Below are 23,878 nucleotides of genomic sequence, written 5' to 3'. Positions count from 1 at the left end.
TTGTGTTGACTTCCGGTGGAGCGAAAACACAGCCAGTGACGTCACCATTTGGGACTCCCCTAATGGCTGCGGCCTGGTCCCGGAATTCCCCACCCGGCCGGCAGATAATTAATTTTCTTTTGGCGAGTAATATCATATACAATAAATATTACGATCAATATCCATTGTAAAATGAATAAACTACCGGAATATTATAACTGTAATTGGTGTTTCCTTTCCCCTTTAAAACGATGGCATTGTTCATATTTGCCTGTTTAGGCACAATGGTAGTGGTGTTTTTAGCGGTCTCTGCCCCCCTCTGTTGTCTGTCAGTGCAGGAAAAAATAAATCATTCATGTTCGTGTTGACATGAAAAGTTATTATTTTATTTAACTATTTTTATTTGTAATGCCTAATTATTTTTTATTATGTTATTATTATTTTATTTATTTTTTGTCCAATTCTTGTTTTGTCCCTCAGAATACAAAGTCATTCAAACTAGCTGCACCTTTACCAGCTTTGAGAACATTTGAATGATCAATCATTATAAAGAAGTATTATTACAAACAAAAACATTTCCCACAACTTTTAAAACCTGTCTGACCGTTTCAGCTTTATATATATATCTATTATTATTATTATTATTATTATTATTATTATTATTATTATTATAATTATTAATATTGTAATTATTATTTATAGCGATAGCTTTTTCAATTTTTACACCACAGGGGGCAGTGAAATGATGCTTAAAAGAAAAACTCTAATCCCATGATGCATTGCGGTCCTCAGAAGCTACACGTTGCCAGCGCCATATAGATAGATCAGTCTATATGGCGCTGCACGTTGCTAACAGACGTTGATGCAGATGTTATACCGAATGTAATGTGTTTAAGAGACTTCTAAATCACATACAAAGTTAGTTTATCCTTGGAGGGTGATTTATCCGTTAATCCGTGTTGTTGCCTCCCGTTCTTTGTTCGTAGCGTTGTATACCACGTGGCTGATCGGTAAACATAAGTAAAGGCATTAAACGGAGATTAGTGTGTTTAACGGCAGTGTTTTATCAAGTAGAAGAAAGACTGAGCAACCCGGACGAAGAGGAGAGAGAGGTAACGTGTGTGTGTGTGTGTGTGTGTGTGTGTGTGTGTGTGTGTGTGTGTGTTTTAATGACTTTAAAAGCTGCAGGGTAGCTTGTGAATTTACTCGAGGTGGAACTAGTCTGATATAACACTTTATTATATTTCACATCATTCATCCAGATCTGTAAAGTAACTAAAGGTATTAAATACATGTAGTGGAGTAAAAGTACCATTTATCTCTGAAGTGTTCTAAATGTACAAAGTAGCATTACATAGAAATACTCAAGTAAAGTAAAAGTACCTCTAAATGGTACTTAAGTACAGTTCTTGAGTACATGTACTTAGTTACTTCCTCCCTCTGCTATGACCCTACAAAGTAGCTGTAGATTTGTTTCGTTGTCTGTCAGTTATATTGAGTTGTCTTGTTTTGTCAACTGTAGTTGTGTTGATTATTTCAGAGACACAGCACAGAAGGAGCACTGAGAGCAGCATGGAGGAGAATAAAAAGACCCCTGGAGCTCAGGTCAGTGTGCACTTCATCACAATATATTCCTAACCAGTGCATGACATTAAGGATTTTGGGAGATGGCCCTGAGCCCAATGGAGATTGCCCTGAAAAATGTGCACGGACGTAATGACGCACGAAGGCTTTATGGGGCCTCCCCCTAGAACATTTAGATTTTTGCATGTCTTAGATGCTGTCTGGTGCATTCTCTAGACTGAATTATAAGATGAACCACCACAATATTATATTGTACAATTTTTCAATTTTATTCTTCATTTAACTTGTTTGTTTGTTTGTGTTTGCTCGCTTGCATGCCCTGCATAGCTATACGAAATACTTAAGTTGTTGGTTAAAACACTTTCCATCTGATGAAGGCAAATGCCTTCCCAGATGGAAAAAAGTAGAAAACATTACATTCAGTTATAACTGCCAAAACAAACATTATTTACACTATTATGGCCCCTGTTAAAAAATGTTTGTAATGTTATTATGTTGTTGGTCAAACGAATGCCTCCTCATCCGGAAGCTGACCGAGCAGACCCGAGCAGCAGCAGTCGAGAGGAGCTGAGCGCATCCGCGAAGCACACAAAATGGCGATATCAGAGTTCCCGTTAGCCGGCAAATCTAAATCTCTTCGGTCAAAATGTCCGGTCAAAATAATTTCCCTTTAGCGCAATACCGCTTCAGTTGCGCCACTTATGTGACAGACAAGAAAGTATGTGACAGACAAGAATAGTCAACTCTAATGTCTAACACTTAATGTGGAGAAAGAGATGTCCTGTATGGGTTGATTGTGCGTTGATCTGTTGGTAATGCCTCGGGGTTCCGGTGGGCATGTAAACAAATGCATAATGCTGCGCTATACTTTGTGGCCTCACCCAGTTGCATCGCGGCGCTTATTGTTTAGGTGTCTTTTAATAAGCAGGTAGTCATATCATTAGCTAGAACTAGCTGGATCTGATCGATATGGACATAAACGCGAGTGAAGTCTAATCTGACGGGAGAGAGAGATCAGCTGCTGCTGACGAGTCGACACGCAGCGCTGCATGCAGCGGTGAGCGGACAAAACACACACTTCAGGTTAGAATATCACACGTAGCTATTTTAATGACCTCTCAAACTACCTAAACTAGTTATAGATATGTTTAGTTTTACTGTCAGGTCACTCATTACTGGATCCGCGAGCTGCATGCGACTGGCATAATAGATTGTCCGATCGGGCAACCAGCAGGTGAGGCTTCATTGCCCGAGCTAAATACTAGATGGCCCCGGGCCATCGGGCAGTCCTTAATGTCGAGCCCTGCTAACACTGTTATCCCCAAATGAAAGATCACAACCTGTTTCGATAATACAATATGAATACACAATATGGTCAGATATAGGTTAGAACGTTGTTGTACATACGACACGATAAAACTTTATTGGCCAGATCAAGTCTGAAATGTGACTTGAAGGAGGCTTCAGTCTGACTTTATTGAATCTCCATTAGATGGTAGCAGTTCATATTCTCTGTTCAGAGCATGCTTTTGGTCCCAGAATGTTGTTGGACAGCCTCTCAGGTTATTAGAGTCTGCTGAGTCAGAAAGTCTCTGACGGGGTGGACCAACAATATTTGAGCAGATTTTTAACGGGTGGAGCAGTTTTGATTTTAAAGCTGTTGACAAACACTTGTACCAGGTAGCATTGCAGTACTGCAGAACAGACACAATCACAGATGTAAAGTAGGGCTGCATGATTTGGGGAAATCTAATTGCGATTTCTCTGACAGATATTGCAATTTGATTTGCAATATTTGTTTTTAAGCAACCCAGCGGAAGTTTATTGTGAAATGCGGCTATATCTCTGTCTAGGAAGGTCGCATCAACGTGCTCCCGTCTCTAGCACCCCCGCAGCCCGAGCTACGAGAGAAAGAACTAAACTTACATGAAACTTCCGTTGGGTTGCTTTAAAGTCAAGCTTCAGTTTAAGATTCACCCTGTAATAGATGTAAAACATGTGAGCATTACTGACCTGACTCAGATGGTTTGATTCACCAAACCATCTAGGAAAGCTCCATTGGAAGCCATTTGGAAAGGGCAGGCCCCAGGGATGTAACGATATATAGCGGTAAATAAATGTCTCAATACCGTGGTGAGACTGACGAAATATACCGCGATTTTTTTATTTTAATATTTGTTTTATTTATTTAATTATTATTATTTATTTTTTAAACCTTTATTCAATCAGATGGTCCCATTGATATCATCAATCTCTTTTTCAAGGGAGACCTGTCCAACATGGCAGCAAGTAGGTTACAACATGAACATAAAACAACAGATAACAATAAAGGACATCGTATTTACAGGGCTACATGTACACACCTAGAGACATTGACAAGTACCAACAGTATATGTATATCTCTGTCAATAAGCCTCACCTTCTTGGCAAAAACGGTATTGTTTTTGAAGTGGTGGAGAGACAATGCACAGTTTTACCCACTGGCCAAAGCATATCTCTCTGTCCCAGCAACATCAGTACCAAGCAAGAGCGTTTTTTCCAAAGCAGGGGATATTGTAAACTCCCAAACATCCCAGCTTCTACCTCGAAATGTGGACATGCTCATATTCCTAAAAGATAACCTTGATGATGCTGAGTGAGTGAGTTAGAGTTGAGTTACTTGAAAAACTAAAGTGAAATTTATTCTATTGCAGGGTCTGATTATTATATTGTTGACACTTTAAAATACTACTATCCTACTAAAATGCTGTACAAATCAGATGTATTATTTAACAAAGAAAAAAAATTCAAGTAACAAAAAAAAAAAAAATCACATTTTTTTTCTTTCTTTTTCAATATCGCAATACATATCGTACCGTGGACTTTTTATCGCGATATTATCGTACCGGGCAGGCACTTTCATCAATACTCGGCAAGTGATTGGATCAATCTGTCTATCACTATCATGGGCCACTTCTGATTGGTTAACAATGGCTTCTGATTGATACATTTAGTTCATTTAAATTTTGATTTCATTTTTTACATTTTATTTTCAGTCTTTATTAACAGATTAAAAAATAACAAATGTGAAAAACAGAATACCGTATTGTTAAATACAGTATTTATCCACATTCATGGTAATATTTGTATATTCAACAAAAACAAAAAAAAGTCTTCATATTAATAATAATAATAAATCATATGTGTCCGAAAGGGAGTAGGAGGAAGAAAATGGTTATTACACAAAAATATAAATGCAACACTTTTGTTTTTGCTCCCATTTTTCATGAGATGAACTCAAAGATCTAAAACATGTTCTATATACACAAAATAACCATTTCTCTCAAATATTGTTCACAAATCTGAAAAAATCTGTGATAGTGAGCACTTCCACCTCACAGGTGTGGCATATCAAGATGCTGATTAGACAGCATAATTATTGCACAGGTGTGCCTTAGGCTGGTCACAATAAAAGGCCACTCTGAAACGTGCCGTTTTGCTTTATTGCGGGGGTCTGGGGGGGTCCGAAAACCAGTCAGTATCTGGTGTGACCACCATTTGCCTCACGCAGTGCAACACATCTCCTTCGCATAGAGTTGATCAGGTTGTTGATTGTGGCCTGTGGAATGTTGGTCCACTCCTCTTCAATGGCTGTGGGAAGTTGCTGGATATTGGCAGGAACTGGAACACGCTGTCGTATACGCCGATCCAGAGCATCCCAAACATGCTCAATGGGTGATATGTCCGGTGAGTATGCTGGCCATGCAAGAACTGGGATGTTTTCAGCCTCCAGGAATTGTGTACAGATCCCCGTGCATTATCATGCTGCAACATGAGGTGATGGTCGTGGATGAATGGCACAACAATGGGCCTCAGGATCTCGTCACGGTATCTCTGTGCATTCACAATGCCATCAATAAAATACAGCTGTGTTCGTCGTCCATAACATACGCCTGCCCATACCATAACCCCACCACCACCATGGGCTACTCGATTCACAACATTGACATCAGAAAACCGCTCACCCACACGACGCCACACACGCTGTCTGCCATCTGCCCTGAACAGTGAAAACCGGGATTCATCCGTGAAGAGAACACCTCTCCAATGTGCCAGACGCCATCGAATGTGAGCATTTGCCCACTCAAGTCGGTTATGACGACGAACCGGAGTCAGGTCGAGACCCCGATGAGGACGACGAGCATGCAGGTGAGCTTCCCTGAGACGGTTTCTGACAGTTTGTGCAGAAATTCTTTGGTTATGCAAACCGATTGTTGCAGCAGTTGTCCGAGTGGCTGGTCTCAGACGATCTTGGAGGTGAACATGCTGGATATGGAGGTCCTGGGCTGGTGTGGTTACACGTGGTCTGCGGTTGTGAGGCCGGTTGGATGTACTGCCAAATTCTCTGAAACGCCGTTGGAGACGTCTTATGGTAGAGAAATGAACATTCAATTCACGGGCACAGCTCTGGTGGACATTCCTGCTGTCAGCATGCCAATTGCACGCTCCCTCAAAACTTGCGACATCTGTGGCATTGTGCTGTGTGATAAAACTGAACATTTTAGAGTGGCCTTTTATTGTGGCCAGCCTAAGGCACACCTGTGCAATAATCATGCTGTCTAATCAGCATCTTGATATGCCACACCTGTGAGGTGGGATGGATTATCTCGGCAAAGGAGAAGTGCTCACTATCACAGATCTTTTCTGATTTGTGAACAATATTTGAGAGAAATGGTTATTTTGTGTACATAGAAAATGTTTTAGATCTTTGAGTTCATCTCATGAAAAATGGGAGCAAAGACAAAAGTGTTGCATTTATATTTTGTTCAGTGTATGTATAAAAGACATCAAAAAGTGCATTTTGCATGATAGGAGACCTTTAAACTACCTTGATAATAGTTTTGTGCTTTTACTTAGCCTACTTTACTTATATATAATTGTGTTCAGTGTAGTTATTGGGTGTTGGAAATTAATCCAATATTTTCTGCTAAAGTTTTAGCTTTTTTAGAAATACCACAGTGCAGAAATACTAATAGTGGAATGTCTGCTTTCGCAATCTTACTAGAGTAAAGGTGTAACATAATTAGTAGATGGATCACACATCCCTATTCTGAGACCAGAGGAATACAATAACGAGTATTTCAACCGCAAAGGCTGGCACTCGGTCATCCTGCAGGGTGTTGTGGATGGTAAGGGCCTCTTTTGGAGTGTTTTTGTGGGCTTACTTCCTCATGTAACAAGGAATATTGGTGGACATGATGTGGGTTACTATATCCTTGGTGACTCAGCCTACACCCTGCAAAGATGGCTGATGAAACCTTTCCAAGACAATGGAAGGCTCACACGCCAGCAACATGTGTAGTACTACAAAACAAGCCGAGCACGAGTGGTGGAGAACGCTTTTGGCAGACTGAAGGGCAGATCGCGGTGCTTGATGAAGCGAAACGACTGCAACATGGACAATATCAAAATCCAGGTAGCAGCATGTTGCATATTGCATAACCTGTGTGAGCGTCGTGGTGATGAGTACAGGGAGGAATGGACTGCCTTACCTGCGACCCAGCTTGATGGGCCAGCGCCAGCCATTGTCGAGGCTGGGGGGCAAGACACGCGCACAGCCCTTATGAGGCACCTGAACAGCATGTCAATTGTAAATTGACAATAATGCTGATCTTTTGTACAGTGCATTTGGTTCTCTCTTTTATTTACCACAGACAAAATTACAATAGTGCAGACACACCTTAGTGCAAAGATAAAATGTCAGTATCAAAACAGTGTGGCAATATAATAACAAACTGCCAGGTGTGTCGTATGCACAGTAAATAGGCTCAGCAGTTAACACACCTTTTATTATATATCCTCCTGAGAGGAACTCAGTACACTAACTCCTAAGATGTTCCCTTACTATAATTAATTAAAATTAGAGCCGGGACTCGATTAAAAAAATTAATCTAATTAATTAGAGGCTTTGTAATTAATTAATCGAAATTAATCGCATTTTTAATCAAATATACATATTTGACCTGAGAACAGTGAGAAGCAATTTTCACATGGATTTTACTCCAAGTGGTCTACAGTCCAAGTGCATAGATGGCCCTGTGGGCCATCTACGCTAATTTACAGATGGCCCTGAGCCCAATAGAGATTGCCCTGAAAAATGCACGCGGACGAAATGGCACGAAGGGTTTGGGGGGCCTCCGTCCCCCTAGACATTTTTGATTTTTGCAGGTCTTAGATGCTGTCTGGTGCATTCTCTAGACTGAATTATAAGATGAACCACCACAATATTATATTGTACAATTTCAATTGTATTCTTCATTTCACTTGTTTGTTTGTTCTTGTTTGTGTTTGCTCGCTTGCATGCCCTGCATAGCTTTATGAAATACTTAAGTTGTTGGTCAAAACACTTTCCATCTGATGAAGGCAAATGCCTTCCCAGATGGAAAAAAGTAGAAGACATTACATTCAGTTATAACTGCCAAAACAAACATTATTTACACTATTATGGCCCCTGTTAAAAATATTTGTAATGTTAACTACTGTAAGTTGGTCGAACGAATGCCTCCTCATCCGGAAGCTGACCGAGCAGCAGTCGAGAGGAGCCGAGCGCATCCGCGAAGCACACCTCAGAGTTCCCGTTAGCCGGCAAATCTAAATATCTTCGGTCAAAATAATTTCCCTTTAGAGCAATACCGCTTCAGTTGCGCCACTTATGTGACAGACAAGAAGAGTATGTGACAGACAAGAAGAGTATGTGACAGACAAGAAGAGTCAACTCTAATGTCTAACACTTAATGTGGAGAAAGAGATGTCCTGGATGGGTTGATTGTGCGTTGATCTGTTGGTAATGCCTCGGGGTTCCAGTGGGCATGTAAACAAATGCATAATGCTGCGCTATACTTTGTGGCCTCATCCAGTTGCATAGCGACACTTATTGTGTAGTTGTCTTTTAATAAGCAGGTAGTCATATCATTAGCTAGAACTAGCTGGATCTGATCGATATGGACATAAACGCGAGAGAAGTCTAATCTGACGGGAGAGAGAGATCACATGCAGCGGTGAGCGGAACAAAACACACACTTCAGGTTAGAATATCACACGTAGCTATTTTAATTACCTCTCAAACTACCTAAACTAGTTATAGATATGTTTAGTTTTACTGTCGGGTTACTCATTACTGGATCCGCGAGCTGCATGATACTGGCATAATAGATCGCCCGATCGGGCAACCAGCAGGTGAGGCTTCATTGCCCGAGCTAAATACTAGATGGCCCCGGTCTCATCAGCTTGTTCATTCATGTTTGACTATTGTTCACCGTGGTTTGTTGTTGTTTGAAGTCCCATGCTGAAGTCATGAACGTTAGTTGGTGCTCCAGTATAATCGGTACGCCTGAAACTCATCCAGTGAGAAACGTTCCGCTGTGCAAAAATAAGTGCGATTAAAATGCGTTAATTTTTGTGTAATTAATTAATCTTAATTAACGCGTTAAAGTCCCGGCCCTAATTAAAATATTAAACTCACAACACTGGTAATTACAAACTTAACCATTTCTCTTTCTATAAATAGTGCTTGTGTTGATGGACGCCATTTTGAAATACAATAAAATTATAAGCCACATATTTGGGGTGGGACACAATAAATAAAGCTTCGCCAGTTTATAACCGATGAAACATGATGGTATCAGAATAATCATTTATATGAGATGTATAGAATGCTACACAGGTCACTGTAAAGATAAAATGTCAGAAGAAATAAGCAAGATACATGATTTGTTTAATCGCCATGTAGGTTCTCTTTTATTTATCAGCAGTGTTAGGGAATTAATTGTCCTAGACTCCTAGATATGACGTGCATGACCAACCCTGACGTCTGTTATATCCTTTAAGGAGATAGGCTGCTTCAGCCATAATGTTGTTGTTCCCATTCTATGACCGGGCAACCCTAGGTCACAGATGGTTTATTGTTGTGGGTGCACTGGGACACTTCCTTCTCTGTGTTTGCGGACTCCAAGGTGTGAAATCTTCGAGGCCATAAGTATCAGATGCAAGTAACTCAGTGTTCCCAACTGTTTAGGCTATCTTCTCAAATATGTTGATTACTCTCTGCGAAACCAGTTAAATGGGCTAACAAGAGAGAGGTGCTCCAGATTTGACGTGGCAACTCTACCGTGAAGTCAGAACCTCTGGCTCTTGGACTTGTGATGTGATTTCTCCGGCCGAAGCTCCAAATAAACCATCAGTGTTTGACATCAAAGCTCCTGCTCTTCCCGTGTCTCTTTCCTGAGTCGGTGACTCCCACTGCATTGCTACACAGAAGTTTCCCTTACAAGCAGCATATCAATAAGTGTCAGTAGTATCAACACAATATAATAACAGTGGCAATATATATATATATATATATATATATATATAATAACAATAATAGGTATGCTCAGCAGCAGACACACCTTAGTGCAAAGTTATGTGTCAGTATTAATAACAGTGGCATATATATATATTCATACACATTTTACTGTCCCAGATGTAGGCAATTTGGGGTGAAGTGTCTTGCCCAGGGACACAACAACATGCTGAATGCAGTGGGGTTTGAACCTGTGCTCCCCTGATCCGAACACCAACGCACTCATCCACTGCGCCACACGCCTCCCAACAAGTCATTGTATAGTTTATTAACGACGACACGTTTTTCTTTTTAAATTGAAGGCCTGTTGGATTTAACCAGCTCACTTAGCACTCCCGGAAGCCCAGCCTAAAAGGTATTTTGTTGCTCCATCTGGCGCACCTCCATCTGGCGCACCTCCACCTGACGCGCTGCCGAGTCAGCATGGCGCCATCACCATGAGCAGCTGGTCCTGCGATTCCTGGGCCTTGTGTGAATGCAGCAGCTGTTCGTTGTGCATCTCCTTGTTGGCCATGGCATGACAGTCCTCATTGTCCTTGCTGACCATGGCACGCCGGTCATCCATCACCATGATGGTGTCAAGGAAGCTGTCATCCCGTGCCCGCTTTCCTAAGAGGAGAAATAAGCAAGATACAAGATCAGTTTAATCGCCAAGTAGTTTTACAACATACTACGAATGTGTTTACCAGTAGGTTGTCAACAGAGACAACATTGGACATGGTCCAGCCAGGGACAGTGTACAAAATGCAGGTGTAAAGTAGAAGATAAGATAGGATCAAATAGCTGACGCTCAAAGTGCCCTTATTTATTGTTTTTTGCTTGATGTATGCTTGAACTTTGTTTTATTTGGTCAAAAAATTATTAAGAGTTTACTTACCAGAAGTCATGTGACCTCTAGCCCCGGATGTTTACATTTGTGAGAGTGAAAAGGGCGCGAAAAGTGTAAACGAAGTATGTTCACAGTGTTTCATAATTGTACCAAGAAAGAAATAAACGTGATTAGTGGACATCAGTTAGATGCATAACCTTCTTTCAAGGCCAGAGTAGTTACAGTGTGTTTATATGTACCTTTGCGTTTGGTTGGAAAGGGAGATGAGCAGGCGCTACTGTTGATTTCCAGAGGGGAAAGCTCACTAGTTTCCAATCCAATGGGAAACACCTCGTCGCCTGAAACACACGATTAGTGCCATGAGTTAGTGAAGCAAATTACAGAACATTGCACACATATTCACAAGTCAAAACGTTTTCATAGCGGCCGAGAATAGCTAGCGAGCTAGCTAGATGTTATTAGCTAGCTCGGATCCGGCCTGCTAACAGTGTTACCCAATTCAGCCTAGCATTGCTAACTCGATCTACCGAGCAAATAAAAGTACATCTGAGATAGGGGTGTAACGGTCCACAGCATTCACGGTTCGGTATGTACCTCGGTTTGGGGGTCACGGTTCGGTACATCAAGAAAGAGCAAAACAAATTCCCAAATGCATAATTCCATGTTTGTTGTTATTTATTTCGAACAGCAGTGCATGTTTCAGTTAAAAAAAATATGGAACTCTAACATTTTGAATAATTAATTGTATTACACTGTTAAAAACAAACGGTACCACAAACACTCAGATGGCTGTATTATCTATAATGGCTGATGTCAAACTAAAAGGTTCAATAAGCTGTAAAACTAAAAAGAATGTCTTGAAAATATTACAAAATAAATAATAAGATGGTGTTTCAATCACAATCTATAAAAGCTGGGGTCCTCCACCATTGCATAAGGGTGCATAGCAGTTGAAAAACATGTCTTTTATTTTGTTGTAGTCCTGCTTCAGTTTCATTATTTTGTCCCGGCATGACTTAGCGCTGTGGACGATTCCCATGACCGCTAACTTTACCTAAATACAGTCGTAAATTTTCGCGTTGGAAACTGCCTTCAGTAGAAGCTTCTGGATCGCGTCCTCCGAGTAAATCTCCAGATGCGCCGACACATCATCACTCCACCTCTCCATAGCTGCTTTCACAAAAGTAATCTCTTCGTTGGTGCGCTGCGCTGAGCTTTTAATGCGAGCAAATGAAATGGCGGCTTCTCAATTTTTTTTGGGAGTTTTACGGGGTGTGGTTTGCATTCCGCCCAGCCAATCAGACATATGAACCTTTTTCTCCCACAAAAGTCCCTGCTCTCTAGCAGGTACTGAAAAGCGGGTAAAGATGGTTCTGATGAACTAATTTAGTTCCGGGGGCTTTTTGGTGTGAATGCAAATATATCGTAGTTCTGATGAACTATTGTGGGATAAGTACTCTGGTGTGAACGCGCCAACTGTTGCTTGCAGATGTTGTGGTTTTTCCCCCGGGGTATGGGGCTTAAGAGGTTAATATACACACAAATACCGCCTCCTCTGGTTTTCCCCGAGTTTGCATCACTGTCTGCTCGAACAAGGTTGAATCCGGGTACCTCGAAGAGAAATTCAGGCCTTGTAGATTGTAGCCAACTTTCCGCGAAACATAATAAAGAGACCTCACGAAATTCAAGACAGTACCTTGTGTATGTCCTTAGTGTGTCCACTTTGTTAATCAATGAGCGCAGGTTTGTGAGACTGATGGATGAAAGTGGTGGCCGGCTGAATCTTCGCCGAAGGCGATACTGAACGCCTCGTCTCCTTCCTCGTCTCTTTTTGCTGGTGTTTTTAAGCGGCTTCCGAGGGAGGTCATCCAATATTGAAGAGCACATTGAAGAGTGCTGTCACTCAGGTGTGTCTTGAAAAGTTGTATGGCCAGACATGGTCTGCTAAAAGGAAAATATAATCCACAGGATCAAAAGCATGGTCTCTCAAAATGACGTTTCATACAGACACAAGAAAGTTTAGACAATAATAAGACCAAACAAAACACAAGACGAATGGAGCATACTGAGATGAGGGCTGAACGATTAATTGATTGTAAATCGAAATCGCGATTTGAAATGATGCGATTATCAAATCACAAAGCCTGCATTTTTTTTTTAACATTTTCTTTACAATTTAAAATTTTTTTTTTTTTTTCTTTTGTTCTTCTTGTGTGTCAGTCATCCACACTAATCAGAAGTGCTGTGCTCCACATGTACCAGCCATTGTTGATCAATCAGAAGTAGCACATGATAGACGGTGATAGACAGATTGATCCAATCACCTGCCAAGTGCTTTTGAAAGTGCCTGCCCTTTCCAAATGGCTTCCAATGGAGCTTTAGATGCTTTGGTGAAACCAACCATCTGAGTCAGGTTAGTAATGCTCCATCACATGTTTCTATAACAGGGTGCATCTTAAACTGAAGCTTGACTTTAAAGCAACCCAACGGAAGTTTCATGTAAGTTTAGTTCTTTCGCTCGTACAGATGTAGCACCTCATTTCAGACTCCAGCTTCCTGCCTGTGACCTGCCTAAGACCAGTATCGAGGAATGTTAAGCCCTCCCACTATTTTCCAAGAGGGCTTTGCCAGATTTTCAATTTCAGGTTTTAACCAGGAGATGGCGCTTCATTCACAAATACAGAAAGACAAGTTTCATGGACTTTCAGTTGTGTTTTGAAGAACATTTGAACACATTTTAGATCAACTAAAGTATATCTAATCTTGTAATTCAATAGTATATAGTCTTCATATATTAAATAATAATAAAGTAAATGTTTACATTACACTTCTTTATTTGTTATGCTCATACTTTTACCTTTACAATCGTTTGCTTTAATATGCAGTATATTTTTGTGTTTGCTTCCTCCTGCTCCCTTTCGGACACATACTGTATAATTTATTCTTATTATTAATATGAAGATATTATTAAGATAAGATGTTACTTTATTGAACATTTTAGTTTAGAATGTGCTGTCCCACGGTAATTCAGAAGGCTCACAGGTCACATTCCGACCATTATTTAAAATAATAGGTGCTTTCACACCGTCTACAGTTTGATTTGTATAGAGGGAGCTCTGTGGCTGATTGGCCAGCAATTAGCTGTGGTGCATTTATCATAGGTGATCAGAGCTAACTGCCTGCCGTCAGATTTAATTTAAAAAAACAGATCTGATTTTAAGACTTTCTGCGCTCACAAAGAATGATAAAAATAAGAATAATGCGTATTGAACTGGTTAATTAATTAGTGAGTTTATTTAACACTATAACCGCCAATCGGGTCAATTTGTGCGATGTGTGTTGTGTGTGTGCAATGTAACTTTTTTTCAATAAAATATTAAAGTCTCCCAGTCCGTGACTTTTCCTGAAAGTATGTTATGTAGCACCCTATGTGGGTAAAAATTGCATTCTAATAGCGGGATTTGACGGTTTTAGGTAGAACCTCTGGCGGTTCTAGTGTTAAGGTAATTAGGTAGGCTACAGTAGAAGCCCTTTTTTATCAGTAACGAATTTAGCAGTTGAACATAAAAGTCAACTAACTGAGGGTCACTTGCAATGACAGTGTTGTGTCTAACTGTAAGCTTGTCACTCAGAGTAACCTACAGTTAATTTAGCTGCTGGAGAAGAAAGATCGGGGGGAGAGAGCTGTGGTTGATGGGCCATTAGTTGTGTAAATACACAGCTGAGAGCTGCCGTTTCATTCAGACTGTTTAAAAACGGTAACAACGGACTATTTTTCATAGCGGATGCATGTCAATTTAAATCAATAAAAACATTTTCTAAATCCATAAAAGCATTTCAATTAATATTATTATAGTATGTCGTTACTTTGTTGAGAATGTGGCCATGTAATAAGCTGGATAATTTGCAGCGACTTGTTCCTTATGGGGAAAATAATAACACCCTTCAGCTGATCAGCCGACGAGGCTCCATTAAAATATAAATATGTTTAGTGAATTACTGAGTTTAGGCACGTTAGTAACGTTTTAATGAAGTTGAATACAGTATATTCATATTTGTCAGTGATTTCAGGTCAATTCGGCAAACATAAATGATCGTGGTGAAGATGATGATTAAATTAGGATTAAAAATCGAGAGCCGAGCTGCATTTCCTCCCGTTCGTTTTTTTTCGACTAAACAACATTATTTTGTTAAATAACAACATGGTGATGTTTTGTAAATGATTACATGTCTCTTATTTAGCACAGAGTATGATATCCGTGACATATGGATCTTAACAAAGTTCTGCCGTAAATCCAGCATACTGTATCTGACTTTATTTCACATGAGCTCCAGTGTGGAACCCCACTGCACCCCCTGGTGGATCAATGATCCATTGCAGCTGGCTTCATGATAATTACATTTATTTATCACGGGGGAGGTCTCAAGTCAAGCTGGAGGTTTTCCCTTGAGCGAGGGCAGATCACGTACCAATCACGGCCCTCGCGTTTCAAACTGTCTGAAATGAAGCGCTACATCTGTAGCTCGGGCTGCGGGGGTGCTAGAGACGGGAGCACGTTGATGCGACCTTCCTAGCCGGAGTTATGGCCGCATTTTACAATAAACTTCCGTTGGGTAGCTTAAAAACAAATATCGCAATTCGAATCGCAATATTTGTCAGAAAAATCGTAATTAGATTTTTTCCCAAAATCGTGCAGCCCTAACTGAGACGCGCAGTGACAGGATGCCATATCCCTCTGTCTCCTGTATATACCAGAGGGGGGAGTAAGTCATACATGTGCAAGTCTCAAGTTACTGGGGTGAGAGTCAAGCAAGTCAAGTCATACGAAATCCTGATGAATAACCCCAGTTTCCGCATTTAAATCAGTTAAAAGACGGTGGTTATGAAAAGTAGAGTTTTATTTTCAACATTAGCAAAAATGGAGAGTGGGGCTCTGAAATCATAAAACGGGGAATAATCAGGCAGTACGATGTGTGTGTCGAGGTGTGTGTTGTTAAAATGTAGCAGCCTGCAATCACTATTTATCTGTTCTAGTGAAGGTAAACACAGTGAAGTAAAAGGCACAGCTCTTTGCAGCTGGTGCTGCTCTTCTCAGATTCTGCTGAGTTACACGTTACTGCCTCCTGGTGCTGCAGAGATTTCATGAAGTGAAGGAGGTTTTCCTTCTATAAAACAGCTGTGGGCAGCAGATACTGTGAGAGTCACTGACATGAATTGCAGGTCTCCCTTGAAAAAGAGATCTATGATCTCAATGGGACCAATCTGGATAAATAAAGGTTACAAACAAACAAACAAACAATTCATAGATCAAGTCAGACTGGTTCACAGACTCTCCTGTTTTGCCGATCCGCTGCTTAAACAAATAGCTCTCCTGGCCGAAATGTCCCTAAAATGAAGTCCGACTTCGAAATATATCTCAAATAATGTATGCATTGCCATTTCCCCACATAAACATAACAGTCTGCAATGAAACGTCTGTCTCCTATGCACTCCACTTCCTACTTGGCGCACTGGTAACTTTCTCCTGCAAACAAGTTACTTTCTCTCACTCTTTTTTTTCATTGCCCTTTAGGGGCTTCCTACAATACAAATGCAAATATTTTATTTTAGAAATTAAAGTCCTTTCGAGTCATCTGTCTCAAGCCTAAGTCAAGTCTCAAGTCATGAATACCAAGTCAAAGTCAAGTCGAGGATTTTATCAATGTTAGTCTCAAAGCACAAAGTCTCAAAGCACAAAAATATGCGACTCGAGTCAAGTCATGTGACTCGAATGCCCCACCTCTGGTATTTACTGTGGTTACAATGTTGCTGTATCTGTTACGTCCCCCTCTAGGGTAGAGGAAAACAACACACACCAGAACGGATTTGGTAATAATTATAATAGAGTTTAATAAATAACAATGAAGGTGTACAACAAGATGAAACAAAAATAGCCTAAGCCAAACAAAGGAGCCAAAAGGGCGAACATCTACTGCTAGAAACAGATAAAAGGAGCCTAATTGACACACCTGAGATCACTTCCCGTCAACACTAATTGGAAGGAGGCTGCAGCTAACAAAAGGGAAACAAAACACGCTACGCTAAACGCATATCACCATACGCTACTCTAAACACAACACAAAACACAGTTCAGAAGAGTCAAATACAATCTAGAAGAAGCGACAGCCGTCACAGTATATACTATAATACAAATATAATAAACACAGTTAGTAAAAGTTGTATTTTGTTAACTCAAGGTTTATATTAAGTGAGTTTTTATTGTTAACTGTATGTATTTATGCTTTTTAGATTTACTTTCTCTCTTTCTTTGTCCGTCTGTTCTAGAAACTGAAAGGAAGAGAGAGACGTCACAGCTGTCAGCAATGTGAAAAATCCTTTACAACATCTGCACATTTAAAGTGTCACCTGCGTATTCATACAGGAGAAAAACCGTACAGCTGTGAAGAGTGTGGGACAACATTCACTAGATCTGGTCATCTCAAAGCACATCAACATATTCACACTGGAGAAAGACCGTACAGCTGTGAAGACTGTGGGACAACGTTCAAGACATCAAATGAACTCAAATCACATCAACGTATTCACACTGGAGAAAAACCGTACAGCTGTGAAGAGTGTGGGAAAACTTTCACTACATCAAGTGGTCTCCATAAACATCGACGTATTCACACAGGAGAAAAACCGTACTGGTGTGTAGAGTGTGGGAAAACGTTCACTCAATCAGGTGATCTCCAAAAACATCAACGTATTCACACAGGAGAAAGACCGTACTGGTGTGAAGAGTGTGGGAAAATGTTCACTCAATCAGGTGATCTCCAAAAACATCAACGTATTCACACAGGAGAAAAACCGTACAGCTGTGAAGAGTGTGGGAAAACATTCAGGGAATCAGGTAATCTAAAAACACATCAACGTATTCACACTGGAGAAAAACCATACAGCTGTGAAGAGTGTGGGACAACATTCAGGGAATCAGGTCATCTAAAAACACATCAACGTATTCACACTGGAGAAAAACCATACAGCTGTGAAGAATGTGGGACAACATTCACTCAATCAGGTGATCTCCAAAAACATCAACGTATTCATACAGGAGAAAAACCATACAGCTGTGAAGAGTGTGGGAAAACATTCAGGGAATCAGGTAATCTAAAAACACATCATCGTATTCACACAGGAGAAAAACCGTACTGGTGTGAACAGTGTGGGAAAACGTTCACTTCATCAGCTTCTCTCCAAAAACATCAACGTCATACTGGAGAAAAACCGTAACAGTGTGCGAAAAAGTACACGTCCCACCGTCCGGGACGTGTTATTTACAATATCGGACAAGTAGATCTTTCAATTGACTTGTCCGGCGGACAAGTGACGTTTTTCAACCTGATTTATTGACAAATTATTGATACATTCAGTTTACAAAAGGCAGAACTCATTCGCAAATTGTACGTGTCCGCCATTGTTCGTTTAGAAGTGTTAGTTTCGGTTCTGCTTGTCGATTCCTAAGGAAATGCATCTCGCCGCATTCTGTACAGTCAGACGGGGGCGGGGCGGGGCGGGAAGTGAAGCACAGTGGCAGGCTTGGGAAGCAACACTCGGTTCCGAGTAGGAACAAATAACAATTGTTCCGGTACCGGTACCGGGATTAATAAGAGTTGTGAGGACAGGAGGCGAGGCCGAGCCCCGCGGACTGCAGCTCTCTCTATGCTCCGTATCAGCTGATCGCTGCTCGGTGCGGCTCAGCGTCTCTCTCTCTCTCTCTCTCTCTCTCTCTCTCTTTCTACACACAGCGGATCCGCTGCCCGTTTAACAGCCTCATCTTTGTCAAACTTTCTTATGTTCTTTCTCTAACACGTAATGAAGGTTATTAAGCGTTTTAACTCCTGTGTTGTTAATATTAACCACCATTTCCTTTATGAAGTGAAGCAGCCTCCCTGTCTGTCCTCGCACTGTCCTCACATCCCCGGACCCCCAGACTCGGAGGAGCAGGATGTCAGTATTGTTTATGAAGCAGGGTATAGAAAGTACATTATGGAAATGAAAATACTATTTCTTTACTTTTACAAACAGTGAGCAGCTGCAGCATGTGTATTGCAGGACGTGTGTAAGCGTGCAAGCGTCTTTGCGTTGTAGAAAAGCGCTAGGCCTATAGGCTATAAATATAATGTATTATTATTATTATTATTATTATTAGGTTATGTCCTATGTGTTGGACATGTGTGGTTGGACTCTGTCTCACAGGCAGTGTAACATCAGAGGAGACTGGGCCAATTGTACATTCTCAAACTGCACCACTTAGAACTAACTAAACAATGCAGAGATTATTTTTATATAATTGTATTCAATAACCGTAAGAAATTAAACAGTATGTGATTTGTAAATAGGAATACAGATTTGACTTAATGTTTTCATAAATATATTTTTCTCCCAGTTTGTCATGGGACTTATTTTTACCCTCTCAAAGAACCGGAACCGAAAATAACCGGAATCGAAAAGCAGAACCGGAATCGTTAAAATCCAAACGATACCCAACCCTATGTCTGATGCAGTAAAATCTCACTTCTCACTTACGTTAGCAGTGTCATAAAAACCGTGGGAAAATGTAAAATACGATGACGAAGAAGAAGATTCCAGTGGCCACAATTTTTGTCCATTCTGGACAAGTGAAAAATGTATTCGGACAAGTACATTTCCAAACTCACTTGTCCATGGACAAGTACTCTCTAAAAACTTTTTCTCACACTGCGTAATGGTGTGAAGAGTGTGGGAAAACATTAACTTCATCAGGTGCTCTCCATAAACATCAACGTAGTCATACTGGAGAAAAACCGTACTGGTGTGAAGAGTGTGGGAAATCGTTCACTTCATCAGGTGCTCTCCAAAAACATCAACGTAGTCATACTGGAGAAAAACCGTACTTGTGTGAGGAGTGTGGGAAAACGTATTCTCAAAGTTCTCACCTAAACTCCACGAGCGAATCCCACACCGCATAGTTTTGAACAACTGTGTGAGCCAAGCTAGCTGTTTCCTCCTCCTGATGTCCTGAGAGCTGTATTATTATATTTGAAGAGTCTTTCTGAATTGAAGTCTGACTAACAGACCTCAATTCACAGTTAGTCTCGTTTGATGTCCCTGGACAAGCCCTGAGGTCCTCTTCAGCTTTTTAAATAATCCTAAAGTCCTCCAAAATAAAATGGGTGAGACTTTTATCCACTACGCTCCCAAACTGTGGAATACCAGGAAATATCAGAGAGGCTCAGTGGACATTTATAAACGCCAGCTAAAGACACATCTTTTTAGATTAGCTTTTTATTAGCAACCCTCCCACTTTAAATGGTCTTTTAGTCTTTATTATTTACCTACTTTTATATTGTTTTTAGGGCCGGGACTTTAACGCGTTAATTAAGATTAATTAATTGCACAAGAATTAACGCGTTAAAAAAATTAACACATTTTAATCGCACTTATTTTTGCACAGCGGAACGTTTATCACTGGATGAGTTTCAGGCGTACCGATTATACTGGAGCACCAACTAACGTTCATGACTTCAGCATGGGACTTCAAACAACAACAAACCACGGTGAACAATAGTCAAACATGAACGAAAAAGCTGATGAGACTGCTTTGGTCGGCCCCGTGGATGGGACATTTTGTTTTAAAAAAACGGACGGATGGAACCGTCGACAAGAGCACGGTTGTGTGCAAATTATGCAAAAAAGAATTTGCATATCCACCGCAGCACATCAAGCCTAAAGTATCACCTAAATGCAAAGCATGTAGCAGCTAGCGTGGACGTTAGCCCGACTCAGAGTGCAAGGAACCACACCCTGACCCAACCCACACTCAACCAGATGACTGGTTTCAGGGCCAGGATAAGTAAGTCCACGTCTGAGAAAATAACCAACTCCCTGGCTCACTGGATTGCACTCGACTGTAGACCACTTGGAGTAAAATCCATGTGAAAATTGCTTCTCACTGTTCTCAGGTCAAATATGTATATTTGATTAAAAATGCGATTAATTTCGATTAATTCATTCAAAGCCTCTAATTAATTAGATTAATTTTTTTAATCGAGTCCCAGCTCTACTTGTTTTATATATGATATAGGAAGGGTTTTATGTTATATTAGTTTTTTAACCGTTTCAATATCATTTATTTTTGACGTTGTTTCTTTATATTTTAATCATTTAACCTTTATTAGAATTATGACGTTTTTTATATATTCATTTGTATTTGTATTTCTGTTTTATATTGTTGCATCTATTCACTTGTCTTGTGTCTTATCTTTCTGAGAGAATCATAATTTTGTTTTCATAATCCTTCTCTGGGCTGCGCATGTGACGTGTGCAGCATGTGTAGTGTGGTGTCTCCGTGTGAGACCTGTGAGTTTCACTTGTTCATTGTTACGAAATGTTCTCCCAGTTTATCTTTGTGCATTGAGTACTTCAGTCACTTTCTTTAGGAGAAAGTTGTTCTCAGTTCATCTTAAGTTTGTTTTGTAAATTGGCTGGTGAGCCTTCTTCCTTTTCAAAAAATAAACATTATCAATATCTACTACTTTGCCTAATCAGTTTCCTCTCTCCCGGTTATTTTTATACTGTTACTTCCCTTTGTACCCCTAGTTTAGGAAGAAAAACGTAACATGTATTTAATTTGTTATTATCATACCTTTTACCTCCTTGTGTATCTTAACCTGTTAAAATGTTATATTTAGCTGCATGTATCTGTAAAGGTCTTAACATCGGAGGGGACCTTGTCGTTTATTGAACTATGAAGAAATGTTTTACTATGCTGTGTTTCAAACCCTCCACATATACCATTCACACCAACGCAACTCCGGTTTCAAGCTCTGTGCTAGAGCTTTCTCAGGTTCAGAACCGGTTCTTCGGTTTTAGCTCTGGCTCTTTTCACACCGCCCAGAGTCCGACTGGTGTTGCGTCATGACGTAACCGTTTGCATGCCTGCTTCATAAAGCGCGGAAACCCCTCACAGCTGACACCGACAACAACAACAGTGACCGATTGTGCTCCAGCTTCCTCTGTACCTCTTCGGAAGACCAGATTCCCAGTAGGTAGCTGTTCTATTTTGTATATGGCTTCGCCCTCTAAGGCTATCGCTATTGGGTAATCCCCTGCGCACCCTCGCAGCACTGAAACACTTGTAGTCCACGCCCACACTGCGCACGTCTCCCCTCGGGCGACAGGAAGCGGAGAGCGGACGCTCTTGCTGCTGTGGCCGAGGAGGACGATTGGCCCGTCCAGGCTCACGAGCCCGTGGACGGGGCCTCGTGTCCCGGGGGCCGAGTGCCGGGCAGGAGTCCGACAACTCCTGCCCTGCCTCACTCCACGGTTCACCATTCGGTTCTCCCCTCCCTCCTCTCCCCCGGACGGGGCAGACGGAGTCGGAGCAGGGTGCCAGCTTGGCGGCTATCCTGAACATGCTTTCCCCCCTCTCCGTCACCACAGCGCGGCGGAGAATAGCATCGCGCTGCTCTCCAACTCGGTGGTGACACTAGTAGAGCGGTCCACCACCGAGGCAGAGGAAATCAGCAAGGCGGCCAGCACGGCGCTCATTCTGTGCGCGTCTGTCGCTGTCTCCCAGGAGAGGATTTCCGCGTGGGTGACAGATCCAGTGCCACCTCGGGCTGAAGCAGGCGTCTGTTACGGAGACGGCCAGAAAAGTGCTACTGGACGCTCCAATCAGCCCGGACGGGCTGTTCGGACCCCAGTTCCACGCCATGGTGGAGTCCATGAAGACGGCCGCGGAACAGGCGGAAGGCATTCGCCAGCATGTACAGCTGGCTCCAGCCTGCTGAGCGCCCACAGCGGCACCTCAGCGTCAGACTCGCCCTTCGGCGGCTGCAGGGGCTCCGTCCCACGTCGCCGCTCCCCCGCACCCCTAGAGACGGGGCCTCCCGGAGGCGAGTCAAAGGGGAGTGAGGCTCCCCCGCTCCTGGTCTGCTCTGCCACTAATCTGTTTAAGTACAGCAGGGCTCCCTGCAGAAGCCTGCTGGTTTTAACCTATCGGTTAATAACCTGCAGAGCTCGCGGCATTCCTCTGTCCCAGATACGCCACACGGTCATAATAAATCCACGAACACCGTTATAACGCCTCGTGTGGACAGCATGCACACACCTCTCATCCCATAGGCGTGTACGCGCCTCATGATTGAGAGAGGAGTGAAATGCAGCGTGTGGAAACTCCCCTCGCAGCCCTTTTGCCTCACGGGCGGCGATTGCGTGGCCATGACGACATTACGGCAATCTACAGAGAAGCCTCTCCCCCCAGCAGTTCCATGGGATACAAGAAACACTCCTGTCCTCCCAGAAAACCGTGTCTTGCGCGGTTTTTACTCCGCTATTTTTCTAAATCTCGGAAAAGAACGGGGGGAGGTCGCCCGTTGCCTGTACAATCAATGTGTTTATTCGCACAGACAACAGGCCACTGCTATGAAGCAGCCTACCTCAAATCGCCAGGGAGGAGTACGATATGCGCAGCTTCTGAACGCAGCCAGGCGGCCTGCTGTTATGGGCGTGCATACACGTTGCTCTCATGAGTGCAATGTATATTCCCCGGCGAATTGAACAGAGGGGCTCGCAGAGCGCAGCAGCCGTGTATGCGAGGAGTACGGAGACTCAGACATGTGTCACGCACACTGGCGTCTCAGTGGGATTTGGATTTGGTGTTACGCGCACTAAGCAAAGCCCATTTGAACCTTTAGACCAGGTCCCCTTAAACTGTTGTCAGCCAAGTAGTATTCCTTTTGGCTCTATCAGCGAAAAGGGTGTAGTGATTTGTCTGCTCTCTCTGTGGCTCCGTCATGCCTCCGGATCCAAGGAGATGGCAGTTCAGCTGTTTTACGCCCTAACCCGGCTTTTATGCCAAAGGGTCATCACAAGCTCTTTTAGAGTCGAGAGTGATCACCTTAGATGGCTTATTCCCCCCTCCTTACAGGTCCGAAAGAAGCCGCGTCTCATCTCTTCTGTCCTTTGCGCGCGCTGTCCTGCTATGTGGCGCGCACGGCGGCCTGGTGCCGTTCTCAGCGCCTGTTTGTGCACTATAGAGAGCGCTCGATCGGGCAGCCTCTGTCTGCAAAACGGCTGTCAC

General features: G+C 42.0%; 1 pseudogene; it reads left to right on the top strand.

Annotated features, from left to right (window-relative positions):
- Positions 1-899: 899 nt before the first annotated feature.
- Positions 900-23,878, top strand: part of LOC117442340 (zinc finger protein 721-like) — a 36,271-nt pseudogene continuing 13,292 nt past the window's right edge.

Source organism: Pseudochaenichthys georgianus, unplaced genomic scaffold, assembly GCF_902827115.2.
Source record: "Pseudochaenichthys georgianus unplaced genomic scaffold, fPseGeo1.2 scaffold_412_arrow_ctg1, whole genome shotgun sequence".
In the NCBI taxonomy this organism is placed as follows: domain Eukaryota; kingdom Metazoa; phylum Chordata; class Actinopteri; order Perciformes; family Channichthyidae; genus Pseudochaenichthys; species Pseudochaenichthys georgianus.
This window is presented reverse-complemented; position numbering and strand designations above follow the sequence as displayed.